The sequence below is a fragment of the Xenopus laevis genome, chromosome 8S (genome assembly GCF_017654675.1).
Source record: "Xenopus laevis strain J_2021 chromosome 8S, Xenopus_laevis_v10.1, whole genome shotgun sequence".
NCBI classification, from domain to species: domain Eukaryota; kingdom Metazoa; phylum Chordata; class Amphibia; order Anura; family Pipidae; genus Xenopus; species Xenopus laevis.
In genome coordinates, this window is record NC_054386.1 from 17,504,797 (window position 1) to 17,523,452 (window position 18,656).

Consider the following 18,656-nt stretch of genomic DNA (forward strand, 5'->3'; position numbering starts at 1 on the left):
TCCAGCAGCTCATGGAGAAGGTGATGTTTTGTAAGATATCAATATGACTTACTAGCTAAAAAACACACAAATGTCAGATTAAGGGTAACAGCCATAACAGTAATGGTAACGAAATAAACCCAGGGGACTGCTAATGAATGCAAACTTGCAAAAATATGGGCATCCCAAAAAAAAAAAAATATATATATATACAATATCAAAACAGGGGGGTTGTGGGAGCACTCTAAAGGCTTTAAAGTATAAATATATATATAAGTATAATAAATGCTATTGCACATGTACCCAAATAGGGGTTATTTTGTTACAAAGTTATGATCATAAAATTGATAAGCCACCATACCACGTCAAGGTAAACCCCGAATGGCGGTCCCTAACTTGTTTTATTTTATATGTGCATTCTAGCATTACCTGTAATCAATGTCCGTTGAACGCTGTTTTTTCACTGAGGGCTAAATCCTCCCCAGCCAGCAATCAGGCTTTTAAAGGAGAGATATTCCCAAAACAAACGCCCAATTTTAAAAGCATAGGATCACCACTAGTTTAAAGGGGGGGTATTGGGTGCTACAACCACTGAAGCTATGCCACAGCTTCCGGCTAAATATACAATATCAAAACAGGGGGTTGTGGGAGCACTCTAAATATATATATATATATATATATATATATATTCACCTGGTTTGGTTTAATACACCCAAAAGTTGTCTCCAAGCCTGGAATTCAAAATTAATCATCTGTTTTGAGGCCACTGAGAGCAACATCCAAGGGGCTATAAATATATATATATATATATATATATATATATATATATATATATATATATATATATATATATATATATATACTGTATATACACTCTAATAATCATATACACAATACTGTATCAATTAGTGATGGGTGAATTTGGGGCATTTCGCTTTGCCGAAAAATTTCCAGAGAAATTCAAGAATTGGCGAAAAATTTGTGAATTTTTTTACGCCGGCGCAAATTCGATTTTTTTTTTTAAGGCTGGCGAATTTTCTCGGCGGTTTCGCAAATTTATTCGACGCAGCAAATCGCGGGAATTCGCCACAAATTCACGCCTGCCGAATAAATTCACCCATCACTAAATATAATAGAAAAAGTAGATACATATGACAGGCTAGTCTGTCATTTTAAAGGATTACCCCATTTTCAAACAATGTAATCTTATTTTTGACTTGACATGTCTCTAGAACTTATATTTATAGAAGCCTAAGGGGCAGATTCACTAAAGGGCGAAAAGTTGGCAACGACCGCTTCCCTAGCCTATGATTGAGTGTCCTAGTGACACGAAACGCGTCAGGCGAGAGATTACTATATAATAAAGCTTCAATTTTTAATTTACTATTTTTCTGGTCTGATTAATACGTATAATTTGCCAGTGTGCCCGGCACCAACATTTATGCTTTTTCAAAAAAAAAAAAAAAACAACCGCTTCACATCCATCAATACACTTCACCAGGCAAAAATTAGTTCAGACAACGATAATCCACTAAAATGCAGAGTTTGTTGCCTGGCGATAGATTTCGAATGACCACTAGTGCCTATCTCTTTCGCTAGCGAATTGGCGCCTGCATCCGTAAATTTGCGAAGTCCCTGCGGGCGGTAATACTGGTGAATTGTCGACAGCGTTTGAAACTTTGCCCTTTAGTGAGTCTGCCCATTTGGTTAATGTCACATTAAACAGACTGGCCTTTAATCAAAAGTGTTGAAGTCAGGCATGCATAATATATGCCATTAGCCTTAAGGTTTCCAGCCATCTTTCTTTGTAACATTTTTCAAAGTTTTCATTTTTTTCTCATGCATGAGACTAACTTTATACCCTGCCAGAGTGGATCCTGTTACACCTTATCATGGAAATTCCTGGGCATCAACAAAATCCATCCATCATGGCAGGCTCCAGCTATGGGCAGCAGGGCAAACCTCTCTATTTATTCTGTGCATCAGTTTATGCTGAATATGAGGGTGTCTTTATGTAAAACCAGCCTCTATAACAGGTGGAACTCACGCATTGCAGTTTAATAGCTTGAATTAATTTATTGTGCCAAACTTATTGGCCCGTGTATGGGGCCCCCCGACGGGCTTCACCGAACGTCGGCCAGATCTCGATCGGATGGGACTAAAAATCCCGTCGGATCGCGGCCGCATCTGTTCGTTGATGCGGACCCGCGACCCTAGGGCCCACGATTGGATCAGCCCGATATTGCCCATCCCAAGGTGGGCATATTGGGGAGAGATCTGCTCGTTTGGCGACATCGCCAAACAAGCGGATCTCTCCGTGTATGGCCACCTTAACACTGCTTCTAGTATTTTTGGATTAAGGTTTCTTCAAAGTCAAAGGGTATGAGACCCCTCTTATTTTATATTTTAATGTGACCCACATTCACCCAAAGCAAAGCATATCTTTTAGCTGTTGCAAAACCTCTTGAGATAAACAAAACACTATTGCCAGGCAAACTGTCATGTTCAAGTATCAGAGAAGAAAAAAGCTAAATAACCCTCCCTTGATGGATATCACATCTTTTTTCTCATCCCAAAATCCACATCATCCTGAACACCAACTGACAGATTTATTACAAAACCCTGGAGAGAACCATGGCTTTGTCACTTGACTCTATAAAAATGCAGCATTTGATACATATGCAAATCCTCATATAAACAACAGCTTTATGAATGTTTCAAGCTCTGATCAGTGTATTACTGCTGCTCAGGTGCCTTTTGTTTTGAGACCATCTGTTTGAGTGTCCTGTTACTTTCTGCCGCAGAACTGGAAAAATGAAAAAGGTGCTGTTTATTGTAATCATAGTGCTAGACATCAAAACAAAGAAGCTATTGATAGCAGGGGTCATTTATTATATAAAATGTTCTTAAAACACAATGCAAGCCTCGATCCGTGTGATTTGCGTATATTTCAGTCCTGTCAGCCAGTTTCCAATGTTTCCTTGGCATTGTTTTTTTTAAACATCATTACAACGGCGGCTGCCCTTTTATATAATCCGCAGGCAAAAGTTTTAAACAAGAAATGTCAGCAGCAACATTTTACACCAGGCATCCACTCAAGTAAGTCACAAGCATTGCACCAGGAGTCCTGTATCTTTCATGCTTTACCAGGTTTTCAGCCTCAAAGCATAAATAGTATATGTTGTCAGATGGGAAAGTACAAGCTTTGTAAGCACCAATACAAACTTTCAAATTAAATTTTAGGGGGCCCATTTACTTAGCTCGAGTGAAGGAATAGAATAAAAAAAACTTTTAGTCGAAGTACTGTCTCTTTAAAAAAAACTTCAACCCCCTAGTTCGCCACCTAAAACCTACCGAAGTCAATGTTAGCCTATGAGGAAGGTCCCCATAGGCTTTGCTATAACTTTTGGGTCGAAAAAAAGTCATTCAATCGATGGATTTAATCGTTCGATCTAACGATTTTTCGTTCGATTGTTCGTTTGATCAAACGAATTGCGGTAAATCCTTCGACTTCGATATTCGAAGTCGAAGGATTTCAATTTGGCAGTCGAATATCAAGGGTTAATTAACCCTCGATATTCGACCATAAGTAAATTTGCCCCTAGGTGTCATTTAACATTGCCACAGATACAAGTTCTTGTACTTGTGACATTGGTCAGTGCAAACTGCCATCTGCATTGGATTGAAGTTTAGACATGCAGGCGTTATTTGGATGGAAATAGTCCGAATCCGAAAATCCGGCATCTCAGACCTGCTGAGGTTGTATATGGGGGTTATTTATCAAAATCTGAATATATATAATTATTTTCTGAAATATATTCTGAACGGGTTATTTCCCCTTATTTATTAATACATTTTCCCAAAAAATTCCAGTTCGGAAAAAAAATCATGAAAATCGTCTGAAAATTCAAATCCTACAATTTTTTTGGATTTTAAGCCTGAAAACCACAAAATCTTCAGATTTTTGCTCAAACCCCAACACAGATCAGGATATCTTCAGAACTTCTCCCAATGACTTATATACAACCTCGGCAGGTCTGAAGTGCCGGATTCAGACTTTTTCCATCTTCAGTGTATAATAAATCACAGAAAAAAATTGTTTTTATTGTATTTTAATGGAAAAAAAAATAAAAATTTTGGCATTCAGATTTTAATAAATAAGTCAATAGGAGAAAATATCCCGATCTGCATTGGGTTTCAAGCAAAAATCTGAACAGTTTGTGGTGTGCGGGCAAATAATCAGGCGAATATTACAAAAAATCGCATGATCTGAAATTTCCTACGATTTTCATGGGTTTTTTTTCTAGTTTTTTTCCCGCACTGGAATTTTTCAGGAAAATGTGTTGATAAATAAGGGGGAAAATTTAGGTTTTTTTTCACTAAAATTTTTTATTTTAATGGAAAAAAAAAACCTCAAATTTTTCAAATTTTTGCCATTCGGACTCTAATAAATAACCCCCTATAAGTCAATGGGAAAAGATATCCTGATCTGCGCTGGGTTTCAGCAAAAATCTGAAGATTTCGTGGTTTGCAGGCAAAAATCCGAGTTTTCGGGTGAATAATCTAAAAAATTATATGATCTGAATTTTCATACGATTTTCAGGGTTTTTTTCTAGTTTTTTTTCCAGCACTGGATTTTTCGGAAAATGTTGATAAATAAGGGGAAATAGTCTGTGCAGATTTGGTCGGAGTACATTTCAGAAAATAATGAGATAAATTTGGGTTTTGATAAATAACTCCCACAGTGTAGAGTGCAGGTCTGAAGGGCAGTGATTATGTGGCAAATATTGCTGGTTGTATTACTGTTTTGTAATATTGTTATACTGAGGCCTCTGTGCAGGAATATACAGATAGCAAAATATGTTTGAATGTCGCAATTTAGCGTCACACCCATCAGGTAACTGTGCTGTTGAAACTAGAGGTACAGTTAATTCTGCCCCCTACTATTGTCACAGTCTCCGTTGCTTGTATGTGAGCTATTTCCATACTAAATTAGGTTAAAGTGCAATGCATTCACTGCTGGATAGTTGGGGAAAGGTAGCACTGCCAGAGGCATAGATTTATGTGTTATATAAATCTTGTTGCCAATGTTACTAATAGGGCAGATGATAAACATATAGGTTTATCAACAAACCTTAGCTGCAAATTTAATTGAAAAGAGATTTTCTCAATGGAAAAGTCAAAGTTTTCTACTAAAAAAGTAACCTTTAAGAATTCAGACTTCAGAATTGATAATACTATGTATGGCCCGTATAAAATAATAGCCAAACTATTATTCAAAATCCTACTTACTTTGTAAGTAGGAAAGAATGGAGTAGGAAGCAAAACATAAATAAATATATAAATAAATAATAATGCAGGTGCAAGGAGGAGCAAAACATTGAAAAAGGAGTAAGAGGAAGGCCAGTCAGGTGCAAAATGCAATACCACTCACCATTCTTTGACCATAAACAGAATGCCAGGGGGAACAAAATGTGTGATGGTCTCAGTAATTGAGACAATCAACGTTAATACAAATGAAAAATCTGCATCCACAAAGCAAACAGCATTTGAAATATGGGCATGGAAAAAACAAACATCAATATCTCCAATATGTGCTCACGTTTATTCATAATTAATACCATATTGGCTGTAAACTGACCCTACACTATGGGGGGTTATTTATCAAGCTCCGAATCTCAGTATTTCTAAGATAAGAATCTGAGTAACTCCGAATTCCTGAATGGACCTTTTTTATCATTCAAAAAAATAGGTTCGGCCAAACTTCGGACCTTTGCCCAAAATTCCCAAAATCATCGGATATTGGTACTGACAGCAGCGCAGATACTGGGACTTTCCCCACTGACTGATACAGGACCCGGAGAGCTTTGAGATGCCGGGTTTTCAGATTCTGGGTTTTCATACCATCGGACTTTAATAAATCCCAAAAAATTGGTCTGAAAAATCAGAATTTTTCAGATTTCAGGTATTCAGAGCTTAATAAATAACTACTGCCACATTCTGTACCACAAAGTTCTTCTTTTAGTTAGGCTATTTTTTACTACCCATCAATTCAGGGGCAGATTTATCAAGGGTCGAATTTCGTAGATAAAAATACTTCGAAATTCGACCATCTAATTAAAATACTTCAACTATTGAAGTTGAAGTTTTTTTCATTGAATTTGGGTATCCTGCGGTTGAAGTAAAATCGTTCGATCGAACGATTAAATCCTTTTAATCGATCGACTTCCAAAAACTTGCTCTAGAAGGTCCCCATAAGCTAACATAGCACTTCGGCAGGTTTAATTTGGTGAAGTATTGAAGTCAAAGTTTTTTTAAAGAGACAGTACTTCGATTATCGAATAGTCGAATATTCAAACTATTTTACTTCGAATCAAAGTTGAAGTCATAGTATCCTATTGGATGGTTGAAGTATCCAAAAAAAATTACTTCAAATTTAGAATTCACTTCGACCCTTGATAAATCTGCCCCTTAATGTCTGTTAAATTAATGTCTGAGGCACTTACATTAAAAACAAGCTATATTTACACCCTAGACTCAGGGGCGTAACTATAGAGGAAGCAGACCCTGCGGCTGCAGGGGGGCCCAGGAGGTATAGGGGCCCCATGAGGCCCTAATTCATATACAATTTCAATAAATATTGGAGAAACAAGTCAACCTCTAAACATTTTGGGGGCCTGAAAAATAATTTGCTGTGGGCCCAGTAATATCTAGTTACGCCTCTGCCTAGACTGGTGGTTATGACATTTAGATTAAGCCCCCAGACATTGCAGTCCAACATCCAGAATTTTAAATTAGCTCATAACACAGTTGAGAATATATAAAACCTATTCCAGGAATTCTCAGTAGAGAAAAAAAAAGGAAACAATAACACCAAAATGTCAACCCAACAGGTCTTCAGTTTAGGTCCCATCCACAATAGGTAAAATCCCCTCTCACAGCTAAAATAGTTTCATTTAAAAAGTTAATGGTTGACATTGTAGCGATCATCCCATAGTCTATGATGATTTATTTCACTATCCTGATTTCTACTAATACTCTAACCTAACTGTTTGTTAGAAATTTGGTTTTGCAATTTCATCTGTTGTTTAAGCTATGATCTAAAAGTCTTATAGGGGATAGATATAACTGCAAAAATAAAGAGAATGTAAAAAAAATTTTTCGATCTAATAGGTCCATATTCGGCCAAATTTGAATCGTTCAAATCGAAGGAATAGCGCATTCGATCAAATTTGATTCAAAATTTTTCCAAAAAACCCTTTGATTTTTCAAAGTCCACCAATTGACTCCAAATAGGTTGTAGGAGGTCCCCCATAGGCTAAAACAGCAATTCGGCAGGTTTTAGAATGGCAAATGGTCGAAGTCAAATGAAGTGACAGTACATGATATATTTCAATATTCGAATTTTCAAATTTTTTTCAACGAATTTGGACTACTCCCTAGTCGAAGTACACAAAAAATAGCTTGAAATTTGAATTTTTATCATTCGAAAATTCACCTTGACCTTTGATAAATCTGCCCAAACTATTGCATGCAACACTAATACTTTTGTGGATTTATGATTACCATCAGCCCAAAGACAGTATTTTATACAAGTTCCCTGAAATGTAGAAATAGTGCAAGATAGAATATATCTCACTGAATACTCTTGCGGTATATTCTGTGCCTGGAAAAGTTAATCACAGCTCTAAACGTGATCATACAGCCTGAGGGCATATCGTATCAGTCTGCTGGGCTAACATGGCCACATTTCTATTATTTCCTTTGTTAAGACAGAGACACACGCTGCAACTTCGGGAGATTAGTCGCCCAGCAACAAACTGCTTCTTCTTCGGACGACTAATCTCCCCGAAAAGCCTATCCACCGGCTAGAATCTAAATCGCTGGCGGGATGGCACTAGGATTGCTTTGGCTTCCTGAAGTTACCCGAAGTTTCCTCTTGAGGCAACTTCGGGCGACTTCGGAAAACAAAGCGTTCCAGGCAGTTCGCGGAGATTAGTCGCCCGATGAAGAAGCGATTTGTTGCTGGGCGACTAATCTTCTGAAATAGCAGCGTGTGCCCTTAAGGTCAGTGATCCCCAACCAGTGGCTTGTGAGCTAAATGTTGTTCATGATCCCTTGGATGTTGCTCTCAGTGTCCTCAGAGCAGGTGCTTATTTTTAAATATTGACTTGCAGGCAAGTTTTGGTTGCATAAAAGGTGAACTGCCAAACAGAGCCTCCTGAAAGATATCAGTCTTCATAGAGGCCTACTAAATAGCCAATCATAGCACTTATTTTGTCCAACCCAGGAACATTTTTTATGATGATGTTGCTCCCCTTCTCTTTCTACAATTTCTGAATGTGGCTCAAGGGTAAAAAAAAGTTTGGGGCCCTCTGGTTAAGACAAACAGCATAAATGATAAGAACAGCAGGAAGTATCAAGGGTTGAATTGAAAAATCTAATTTTAAAATTAGAATTTTGAGTTTATTTTAGTGTAATTCGACTAGGGAATAGTCCAAATTCGATTCAAGTTTAAAAAACTTTCGAAATTTATCATGAACTGTCCCTTTAAGAATTCAAAGTCGACTATCCGCCATCTAAAACCTGCGGAATCGGTGTTTTAGCCTATGGGTGGCCTCTTAAAGTCAATTTGGAGTTGTTTGGTGGGCTTTTAGAAATCAAGTTGTCTTTTTGAAAAAAAACTCAAACTGAATTGAATCCTATTCACCTGAATTTTTATAAAACATTTTGATTGGTGGTTTTTAATTCGAATTTCAAATTTAGGGTTTTTTTTTTATGTTCCTCATCTGCCCAATCAGCATACATTTTGTAAACCTACCCAATCAACAAACCAGCTGTTATCCAATGTATATGAATGCTGGTCAGAAACCTTGAACCACCATGTACCAAAATCATTATTGTAATAAATAATTTAATTTTGTACAGTTGTATTGGTACATGTATGGCCAACTTTACTGAGGGCACAAACTGTCTGCAATAAAAAGTACAATAGCCTGCAGCACTGGTTTAAACACTGTATTTCATGAGCCACTTCCATAGGCTTTTATAGAAATAATATTTTTTCCTAAAAAGATACAGCGCTGGTTGTATTAAGCAAGCAAAAGAGTAACAGATCTTCCTTATCTTGCCTGTAGATCCTGGGCATCAACTGATGCTATATTTAGATATTTTTTTAACACTGCTCTAGTTATTGCATGTACATCATCCTCAGCTTTATTCATTAATGAAGATTGCCTGAAACTGCCAGACACTAGTGCCTTCTCTGCACGTTTAAATACCTTGCCAGTTGTTAGTAGTGGGAAAGCATGTTTTAAATCTCCAATTCTGTAAATAATTTAAATAGCAAATCATATTTGCTATTTAAAATGTAATAGCTGAGCTTAGAAGACTGGTCAGTGTATCAAAGTACTGTAACCCATGATTTCCAGGTATAAATGAATAACCATGATCGGCAGAGAAATCCAGATGGGACAAAATTAAGGCAGGGGGTACTGAATTATGAGACTAATGAGCGAGGGGTTTTGTAAAATATATGTGTGGATAAATTGCTACTGCTGGATTAAAGTTCTCAGCATGTTTTGCATTAATAAGGAAAAAGCAAAAGTAACTGACAGCAGTTATCAAACTATTCAGAACGAGTAAGTGAAAACATGTTAGACAGTGTATATGTATAGTACAGTGTATATGTATAGGATAATATATATATACCCTTTAAACAATCCCTGTGTTGTTTAAAGGGTAAGGCATTTTTTAGTAGCAGTATGCACAAAATGTCTCTGTCTTAAATATATTGATAATTGGTTGAGTGCAGAGGACCTCTTGTAGTTGACTATATGTATTTTGTGGTCACAGCCTCATTGCACCCCTGCCTAATGGTTTTTAAAAAATAGAGGTGAGCACAACTTTCCCTTGTTTGTTATAGTTCTACAGGAGCAGTGACCAGCTCCATGTTGTAGCTCCCACCCCTCCCAGCTATAGTCAGGTGATCCCACTGGTGTCTAATAAAAGGGCAGCCAAGTTTGGGAGATTTACTTTGAAAGCAGCAAGTAAGTTGCAGGTAAAACTTAGTCCCTTTGTAAAATGTATAATTAATCAATTGAATTCTTAATGAATCAGACGAAAATTAAGCGTAGGACTGGCCAGATATGGGATGACTTTGACGTAGTTGGCCAGCTTAAATATATTGCAATATATGGACAAACAATCCCTGTGTTGTTTAAAGGGTAAGGCATTTTTTAGTAGCAGTATGCACAAAATGTCTCTGTCTTAAATATATTGATAATTGGTTGAGTGCAGAGGACCTCTTGTAGTTGACTATATATATATATATATTTGAGAAAGGCTAGAGTGCTAGCCGAAACGTCAGTTTTTTGTTTAATAAACACCTTTTGTTTTGCAATTAAGACCTGTGTGTGCTCGCCTGTTTCCAGATATACATTACTATTTTGCTGTTAGCACCCAGGCAACAAGACTTTTTAAACGAGCTGTGCTGGCTTTTTTTGCTCTTTATATATATATATATATATATATATATATATATATATATATACACACACACATACGGGTATAGGATCCCTTATCCGTAAACCCGATATCCAGAAAGCTCCAAATTACGGAATGGCTGTCTCCCATAGACTCCATTATATCCAAATAATCCAAAGTTTTAAAAATGATTTCCTTTTTCTCTGTAATAATAAAACAGTAGCTTGTACTTGATCCCAACTAAGATATAATTTTTCCTTATTGGAAGCAAAACCAGCCTATTGGCTTTATTTAATGTTTAAATGTATTTCTAGTAGACTTATGGCATGAAGACCCAAATTACGGAAAGATCCGTTATCCGGAAAACCCCAGGTCCCGAGCATTCTGGATAACAGGTCCCATACCTATATATATATATATATATATATATATATAGATACTATATATATATATATATATATATATATATATATATATATATATATATATATATATATATATATATATATATATATATATATATATACATATATATATATATATATAGGTATGGGATCTGTTATCTGGAAAGCCAGTATCCAGAAAGCTCCGAATTATGGAAAGGCCTTCTCCCAAGGATTCCATTGAATCCAAATAATTAATATTTTTAATAATGATTTCCTTTTTCTCTGTGATAATAAAACAGTACTGTGTACTTCATCCCAACTAAGATATAATTAATCCTTATTGGAAGCAAAACCAGCCTATTGGGCTTATTTAATGTTTACATGATTTTCTAGGTATGAAGATCCAAATTATGGAAAGATCCCTTATCTGGAAAACCTCAGGTCCCGAGCATTCTGGATAACAGGTCCCACACCTGTATATATACATACATACATACATACATATATATGGCTCCTGTACAAGAGTGTAAGAGCAGCAAACTGATGTAGTCTAAATAATGCTCTAATGTACTTTCTCTTCCGTTGTTTGTTGGTAATTAGTTCCCATCTGCCCCAAAGGTAAATTTTGTAATATCATTGCGGGAAGGGGGGTTTCTTACCATATAAGTTTACAAGTATGACTGAAGTTATGTTTGGTCTGTGTATCTATTCATTTGAACAGTTATTGCAGTAATAATGATAATAAGAGCAAATATTGTGCTCAGATCTTCCTTAAAAGAGACTTAAAGGACAAGGAAAAGCTAATTAACTGGTATCCCTCTTAACTAGATTGCTTGACCTGTGGTCTTTTTTTGGGGAAAAAATTGACCAGGGGATCCTTCTAAGAAAACTCTGTTTATCTGACATCTTACTTCTTTTACAAGGAATTCTATGCATATGTATGTATTTCAGATTTTAGTATAATGAATTGTGCAAATCCAAACCAATGCAAGGAATCCATGTAAAAGCTGCACTTGAATTTTTCCCAAAAACGAACATTAGGAAGAAAGAATGTTTTCATTGACTGGTGGGATTACATTTTGGCCTTTAAATCCTGCTGCCCTATATAGCTTATGTCGATATAAAATTGTTCCCCTACAACTGTCACCTAACAGTTCTCCAAGATACAACTTTACAACCAAGCAAGCAAGCATATTAGTGGAGCTTTCATTAGCTCTTTAAGGGGCAGATTTATCGAGGGTTGAATTTCGAAGAAAAAAAATACTTTGAAATTCGACCATCGAATTTAAATACTTTTTTCATTAAATTTGGGTATTCTGCGGTCGAAGTAATATTAACGATTCGAATGATTTTATCGTACGATCGAATGATTTTATTTCGACTTCAAAAAACATAGAAAAATGCTGTAGAAGGTCCCCATAGGCTAACATAGCACTTCGGCAGGTTTAATTTGGCGAAGTATTGAAGTTGAAGAAGACAGTACTTCGATTATCGAATGGTTGAAAATTTGAACTATTTTACTTCGAATCAAATTCGAAGTCGTAGGGGCACATTTACTATGGGTCGAATATCGAGGGTTAATTAACCCTCGATATTCGACCATTGAAGTTAAATCCTTTGACATCGAATATCGAAGTCAAAGGATTTAACGCAATTCGTTCGATTTTTTTTTAATCCATTGATCAAACGATTTTCCTTCAATCACAAATTGCTAGGAAAGCCTATGGGGACCTTCCCCATAGGCTAACATTGGTGCTCGGTAGGTTTTAGGTGGCGAAGTAGGTGGTCGAAGTTTTTTTTAAAGAGACAGTACTTCGACTATCGAATGGTCGAATAGTCGAACGATTGGTCCAAGTAGCCAATTCGATGGTCGAAGTAGCCAAAAAAATACTTCGAAATTCAAAGTATTTTTCATTCTAATCCTTCACTCGAGCCCCGTAGTATCCTATTCGATGGTCGAAGTATCCAAAAAATCACTTCGAAATTTTTTTACATTGAAAATTCCCTCAAATTCACTTCGACCCTTGATAAATTTGCCCCTAAGAGAACAAAGAGCCTAAACTGTGGATGGGCTAGCAAGTGATCCTAAACCAGCACAGCTTAGCCAATATGTTTGACATGGCTATGTGCATCACCTGTCACTATGGCTACAGAGGTCTCAACAAAAATAACCCTTTCAATCTTCCTGATGCAAAAATGTGTATCAGTGTCTGGAAAAACAACTTGAAAATACATAGTTTCTACTCTGTTAGTCTGAGCCTTTTTGAATTTCCATTTTATACAGCAGTTTTTTTTTTATAACACTATGCAAACACTCAAAAAGGACCAATATAAAGTTCATGCTGCATTATTTATTGCAAAAGTGTCTAGGTTCCAATAATATTGTAATATATCATCCTCTATAAATGCAGTCGAATTTATTCAGCATAAAGTTGGCTAGTTGTATGCAAAAGATGTTTATTCATATCAAGGTCAGCCAAGTGATTTCAATATCTTATACTATCTTTATCAGCTAAAAAGCAATAGTTAAAAAGAAAACCAGAAGTAAGTAAGCACAGTACTGAAGGCAAGCTTTAAACAATCCCCGAAAATGAACAGCCTCAATTGTTAAAGGAATACTGTACTATCATGGCAATGGAATAACTGACTAAATCTCCCCTGAAGCTGATGAAAGATTCAAATAAGGGCAAATCAGCTTCCAATAACCATTTGCTGATGATGTCCTCCACCTAATTCTAAAATTGGGGCAAAGGTAATGATACTACACCTTTAGATTTATCTGAGGAGCAGGGGAAGGTTGCAATATAAATTCCCCACAAAGTCCTTCCTAATCCCAATAATGCCATCAGATTCCACTAAAAGCTTTTCTAATAAATTATTACTAACATTGTATGAAAGAAATTCCACAGTTTAGTACATGGCCTCTAAAAAAACAATAGGCACTAGAATTCCAGCTCTTGGGAAAACTCTGCACTACTCTTTGGGTCAAAATATCTAAAAATCTAAGCTAATTCTTTCTGTATATAAATACATAAAAACCTGGAAACTACTGTAACCCTGATTTGGCTTAAATAGACAAATACCAACTAGAATTAAAGATTCAAATCTATATATTTTTTTTTATGCATTCAGCCAATACAAGTTGTAGTGGTGTGTCTCATTGTACAGCTTTGATCTTTTGTTAAAATACTGCTTGTTTAATTTGAAAATAATAGGCTTTATTCAATTATAAAGCGCCATAGGGTTGATAATACTCACACATGAGGTAGATCAATATATATCAGGTACAATCAAAGATGTAGCAGACACAGCATAGAAAGGCACCACAAAGGTAATTGAGAGTATACACCGTCCAGGGTGTCAGTACCTCATGTGGACCAGTCACCCAGATAAAAAGGCTGTATTATAAAAGTCATTTTTAAATTAAACATGAAATCCAATTTCTATTATTTCTTTAAGCATTCTTAGCTGTTGTAAGCTCATTTAAAAATCTCAGCTGTCAATCAAATATTGTCTACCCCTCCTCTATGCCGTAGGCGGAGCAGACAATTATTTTCACTTTCCATTCAGCACTTTCTAGATGTCACTGCATTCCCCACATTCTCCCGTTCTCTTCACCATTTAATTGTGTAACCAGTGCATGGGGATGGACATCAGGTCCCCCATTTTGGTGCACAAACAAGATTCTGAGATGATGCAAGGTTTGCCTTAATAACAGTGTCCACAAAATGGCTCCTGCCTACTTGCTATTATTAGGACATCTCAGACTGAAGGAAACAAGATTCAGATAATTTAAATAGTGTAATTAAAGTTCATTTTGCTTGACTAATGTGATAAAATAGGATTTTGAACAGATTTTTTGTGGGATGGTTCCCCTTTAAGGCTGTTAATTTAATGTTTTGGCATAATATTATCTGTATTTATGTTTGACATTAATCAGGGGAAATCTTTGTTTTGTGCTAATATTAATTTAAAAAAAGCATTAGGGGGTTATTTACTAAACATCCACAATTTTACCTTATTTATCAATAAAACAACTTGAAACATTTGGGGTTAAAAAAACATTTTAAAATCGTGAATAAATTCTAAGGGGCAGATTTATCAAGGGTCAAAGTGAATTTGAGGGAATTTTCTAAGTAAAAAAATTCGAAATTCTAAGTAATTTTTGGATGCTTCGACCATCGAATAGGCTACTATGACTTCGACTTCAACCTTCGATTTGAAGTAAAATCATTCGACTATATGACCAATCGATAATTGAAGTGTTTGACTTCAATACTTTGCCAACTTAAACCTGCCAAATTGCTGTTTAGCCTATGGGGGACTTCCTGTGTGTTTTGCTAAGTTTTTTTAAATTGAAGGATTTTTTGGGAAAATCGTACGATAATCGTTCAAGCCGTTCGATTCGAAGTACGAACGCACAATGTATAAAATCCTCCGACTTCGAATGTCGGAGGATTCTATCCAATGGTCGAATTTCGACATTTTTTCTACTTCAAAATTCGACCCTTGATAAATCTTCCCCTGAGTGTGCAAATTTTTTTGATTATTAGACAAAAAACACAAATTATTCAGATTATCGTACGAAACCCATTGCAGATCATGCATGTAAAAGGAACGTCTGCCATTGACTTCTACATGACCTCTGCAGGTTTGAGATGGAGTATTTTCTGATTCAGACTTTTAGCAGCCTCGGGGTATAATAAATCTCAAAAAAAAAAATTGAATTGAAAAAATTGTGTTTTCCCCTTTAAAACCCTGACCAGAAAAATTCAGGATTTAGTAAATAATCCCCTTAATGTATATTTTGAAATTGGTCACTGGTATTCATGAATATCAGTGACAAAAATCATCACTAAATAATTTTTATATTGACCCTTATAATGCAACAAAGAATTTAGTTGCACATGCAGTCTAATATGGACCAACCTGTGTGCGTGCTTAGAATTTATCTTACATTTTACATCCTACAAAAAAAACATCAGTCTCAACCATAACACTGTACTTGCAGCACATACTGATGAATTTATTTTTAGACGTGGATAGCAATTATTGAAGGGTCACTACATTTGACACAGGAATACACAAACAAAACATAAAAGGATGATACACAACCAGAGGCAAAGACAATGTAATACATGATGAAATTGTCGGAAAGCAGAAAACGTAATTTATGAAACAGAATCAAATTACCTCAAAGGGACCTCATAACCAACAACATCTATTTCAACTAAGGAGCAAATCAGCAATTGCTTGAATGGAAATATTTTTCTCTATTCATTTACACAAACATTCTCAAGAGCTGTTGATAATTCTTAAAGGAACTGCTCAGTGTTAAAATGAAAGTGGGTAAATAGATAGGCTGTGCAAAATAAAAAATATTTCTAATATAGTTAGTTAGACAAAACTGTAATGTATAAAGCCTGGAGTGACTGGATGTGTAACATAATAGCCAGAACACTACTTCCTGCTTTTCAGCTCTCTAACCAATCAGTGACTTGATGGCGGGTGGCATCTGGGATGTAACAATTCAGTTAGTTTGCTTTTGAATCTAAGCTGCATGCTAAGCAAACTAATTAGATCTTTGCACATTGTCTGTAACTCCAACACAAAATATAACCAAGAACTAGCTTTTGAATGTGGGTAATAGTGGCACACTTGTGTAAATTAATAAAAAGTAAAAGAAAAAAAGCATTTACTGCATTTTTATTGTCTTTCATTTGTGGAAGATGGAAAATTGATTAATACAACAGATTGTTCCAATCAGTCTTTTTCCTGCACAAGTCAATAAATATGTGTGAACGCCTTTTTCGATAAATATAAATCAAAATAATATCTTTATGAATTTGTTCATGTTTAGGGTGAATGGGATGTATCCAATTGCAATATGTCATGGAAAGTTCAGTATATATTATTGTGCATCAGCCATAGTGATCCTCTTCCGGCTTCTTCTCTCTTCAAATTTCCCGGGGCAAACACATGTGCAGCAGAACGGAATAGCTGACTTTTTAGTTAAAGCTTGGCTTTTCGTTCTACTGCGCATGCGCAGCCCCGTGAGGAAGGAGGAAGGGTTTTACATATGAGATGTTTTATGCAATATCTTTGTTTGGGGGGTATAGTTTTCCTGCCTGTACTCTAACTGAGCCTGTTGAGTGCAGTATCTTTTTTTTATTTTGTATACCTATTATACAAAAATAAATATATAGCCTTTGTATTAATTAGAAAATATGTATGGCTTTCTTGTTCTAAACAAACTGAAACAAAAAACACATTGGGGCAGATTTACTTAGGGTCGAATATCGAGAGTTAATTAACCCTCGATATTCGACTGTCGAAGTTAAATCCTTCAACTTCGAACATCGAAGTCGAAGGATTTACCGCAATTCGAAGGATTTTAATCCATCGATCGATCGATTTTTTCTTCGGCCAAAAAAAGCTTAGAAAGCCTATGGGGACCTTCCCCATAGGCTAACATTGAGGTTCGGTAGGTTTTAGGTGGCGAAGTAGGGGGTCAAAGTTTTTTTTAAAGAGATAGTACTTCGACTATCGAATGGTCGAATAGTTGCACGTTTTTTAGTTCGAATCCTTCGATTCGAAGTCGAAGTCGTAGTCGAAGTAGCCAAAAAAAACATTCGAAATTCGAAGTTTTTTTTTATTCTATTCCTTCACTCAAGCTAAGTAAATGTGCCCCATTGTGTCCTGGTTCATCTAAAAACAATTCAAACAAATAAGGAGTCTACCGAGAAGCCTCTTTATTTTAAGCTACTTTATATTTAACAGGCTGCAGCTGGGGACAGGAGGGATTTGTTTATACAGATGTCAACTGACTGTTGAACTGTTTTGATTGTGCTCCTATGAACCATGAAGTAGAAAGCAACTTTACTTTCAATTTAAGAGTTTGCAAGAAATAAAAAGCTCCATACATACAGTATTTGTTAACTAAAGCAATAGATAAAAAGTATGTTTAGTCTATTTATTGAGATATTTTTGAAAAGGGTACACATCTTTTCATAAAATGTGGTTAAATTCCAAACAAAGTGTAGGAGCATTGTTTCCATCCTAATACAAATCACCACCTAGTCATCTGAACAAGTTACCTACAGGAAAATTCTCTCGTTTGTTACAATCATTTCTTGTAATTTACTTTGCAGAATCTTATTTATCACCTATAGTTACTGGGAGACTCATCTCACTAGTACTAGATCAAAAATACCACATACTCCAACAGAATGCCAATAAACAATAGAACTGTTATAATTCCATTGTAAACTACAGGTAGTTTTCAACAGGTGCCACCTGCAATACACAATTGCTCCCCCATTCTAACAGCTTTATTCCATGAGTGTACTAAACTATACTCCCCTGATATTAGAGGTGTTTGTAGATCAGGAATAAACAGAACTAATTAACTAAGTACATATATTTAGAGGCACATTTATCAAGGGTCGAATTTCAAATTCATGGGAGTTTTTTAAAACTCCATTAAACTCGACCTTCGACCAATCGAAATTTATTAATAAAAATCGAATTTTCTCAGCTTGGACTAATTGAAACGACCTGAAAACTAAAATCAATTCAATTCAAATTGAAAAAAAAAACTCGAATCAAGTTTTTTTTCTCCAAAAAAAAACCTCCAATGTCAGGAAGGCTGCAAACATCACAAAATTGATCCCTGGAACTGTCCTATTGACTTATACAGTAATTTGGCAGGTTTTAAGTGGCAAATAGTCAAATTCGGTTCTTAAAGGGCCAGAGTATGATAAATCTCGAAATTCAAATTAAAACTCAAATCGAGTTTGGATAATT